Source organism: Heptranchias perlo, chromosome 1, assembly GCF_035084215.1.
Source record: "Heptranchias perlo isolate sHepPer1 chromosome 1, sHepPer1.hap1, whole genome shotgun sequence".
NCBI lineage: Eukaryota > Metazoa > Chordata > Chondrichthyes > Hexanchiformes > Hexanchidae > Heptranchias > Heptranchias perlo.
This window is the reverse complement of record NC_090325.1, coordinates 194827556-194830155: the sequence shown is the minus strand read 5'-3', so window position 1 is coordinate 194830155 and position 2600 is coordinate 194827556.

Below are 2600 nucleotides of genomic sequence, written 5' to 3'. Positions count from 1 at the left end.
GTACAGGGTCTGGAAGGTTTTGAGTACATATTACACAGTGAACACCATGTTAGACAGTGAATACCAAAAATAATGGAGACTCGCCCGGCTTTATGACAAGACAGAAAACTGTTACATTTTTTGAGTCGGGGAATTAAAAGCAACCGGAAGATCAGGATCAAATAAGATTGCAATCTTGTTTAAGTTACGTCATTATAAATGATTCATCAGTCAGGCAGTGAATACAGTATTGTAAGTTGAAACAAGTACAAGTAAATCGCTGTTTCACCTGGAAGGAGTGTTTGGAGCCCCGAACGGTGGGAAGGGAGGAGGTGAAAGGGCAGGTGTTGCATCTCCTGCGTTCGCATGGGAAGATATAATTTAGTATACTGTAACAGCTGCTCACGATGCGGTCTCTACATCGGGGAGACCAAACGCAGATTGGGTGATCGCTTTGCCGAACACCTCCGCTCTGTCCACAAACGTGACCCTGACCTGCCAGTCACTCGCCATTTTAATTCCCCGTCCCGCTCCCCCTCTGACCTCTCTGTCCTCGGCCTCTTACACTGTTCCAATGAAGCTCAACGGAAGCTCGAGGAACAGCCCCTCATCTTTCGTCTGGGCACTTTACAACCTTCCGGACTCAACAATGATTTCAATAACTTCAGATCATAACCACTGCTCCCATTTTTTCGGACAGCAGATGCTGGTAATGGTTCTGCTGTAATCAGCTCCTCTAGGCCCATCTTTTGTTTCTTTACTTGTCCCATTACCACCCCCCTTTGCCTTGCACCATCCCTTTTGTTATTTAATCACTCCAACTCTCCACTCTATCACAGACCTTCCCTTTTGTTCTTTCTTCCCCTCTCCCCCGCCCTTTCCCTGGCTCTGTACTTGCTTAAAAACTGTTAAATCTTTCACTTCTTCCAGTTCTGACGAAAGGTCATCGACCTGAAACATTAACTCTTGTTTCTTTCTCCACAGATGCTGCCCGACCAGCTGAGTATTTCCAGCATTTTCTGTTTTTGTGCCACATTTTAATAATTGGTTCCATATAATGACACCACAAGTCCCGGCCAGAACGAAGATGATTGGGTAATTCCCCCGTCAATCACACCTGGAGACCACACTGCTGTAAGTGACTGGGATTGATTTTATGCACATAATTTGTATTATGTAACTACTCACTGCATTTTACTGGAGAAATAATCCTGCTTTTATCGGGAGACTGCTGTAGTTTCGGTCATGAGTTCTGTTTGCTCTAGTTCCTAGAGACACTGTTTAAATAGACTCTGTGTGCTGAGTAAATAAATTCTGTTTGCTGTAGTGCGCTGTTTAAATAGAATCTGTTAGCTGTAGTGCTCTGTTCGGTGTTTGTGGAGAAAATAGACTTTGTTTGCTGTAAAATAGACTGTTTTCTGTGAGTCCTGTTGTAAATCCTGCCCCGCCCCCAACTCATTGGCTGACATAGTGGTGTCAATACTCAGTCTGTTTGACAAATAAGAAGTGTAATGCATTACTCCTTTCTACAAATGTTGAGTTAGACAACGTAAAGACCCATCACAGAAAAAAGAGGTGAATTTATGTTACATTTAAACGTTTGCAACACTGCAAATGTAGACAGAAATACCCTTTGCAATAGCACATTGTACAGGACACGAGTATGTAACGCACAGATCCGTGACATTATATTCATATGACATCAACATTTTGTGCTCCAGTTTTAACGTTGCATAAATATTATTTTGATCCTTTAATTACTTTTTAAATGCATAATTTCTCAGTTGGAGGTCAGTGCATGAAGAGTGATACAAAAACCCCCTGAAATGATGCAGCCTCTCTAGTCAGTACTTTTTCCACTTGGTTTTGCTATTTTCCCCTACCTGTAGGTGAGTGTGAACACCTTGCATCAGTTACTCGAGATTATATATATATATAGAGCAGGGAAATGGGATTAATTGCAAAGCTCTTTCAAAGTGCCGGCACAGACACGATGGGCTGAATGGCCTCCTCCTGTGTTGCACCTACTGTGATATATTTGCTTTTGTAGTTTTTTTTTTAATGAAACCAAAGCAGAAAGGCCAATGCAAGAATTATGGGTAGGATAAAATGCAGTAACATGGGTAAGTAAAGTTCGCCTCTCTGAAATCCTTGACTCGGGATAAAAACCATCTTAAGCGTGCATACAGAAAGCAGAAGTTTCGTACTTTACTAGCTGCTAAGAAGGCATTTCCAGCAGAGAGATGTGTAATGAAAGATAGTTGCCCACTGTCCAAAAGGATGATAACTTTAGATCATGGAGCAAGATTCTGATGAAGATAAAACCTTACGGTTGCTTGTGTTCAGCAATCTGTTCGATGGCCTGTCTGTCATAAAACGTCCAACAAAGTTAAACTCAATGACCTAAGGGTCACAAGCTAAAACTTGATGGCTTAAGTGAATTGTAACAGTGACAATTGTGACCATATATGGTGTTTAGGATGATTAAGGGATTCGATAGTGTAAATAGAGAGAAACTATTTCCTCTGGTGGGAGACTCCAGAACAAGGGGGCATAACCTTAAAATTAGAGCCAGGCCGTTCAGGGGTGATGTCAGGAAGCACTTCTTCACACAAAGGGGA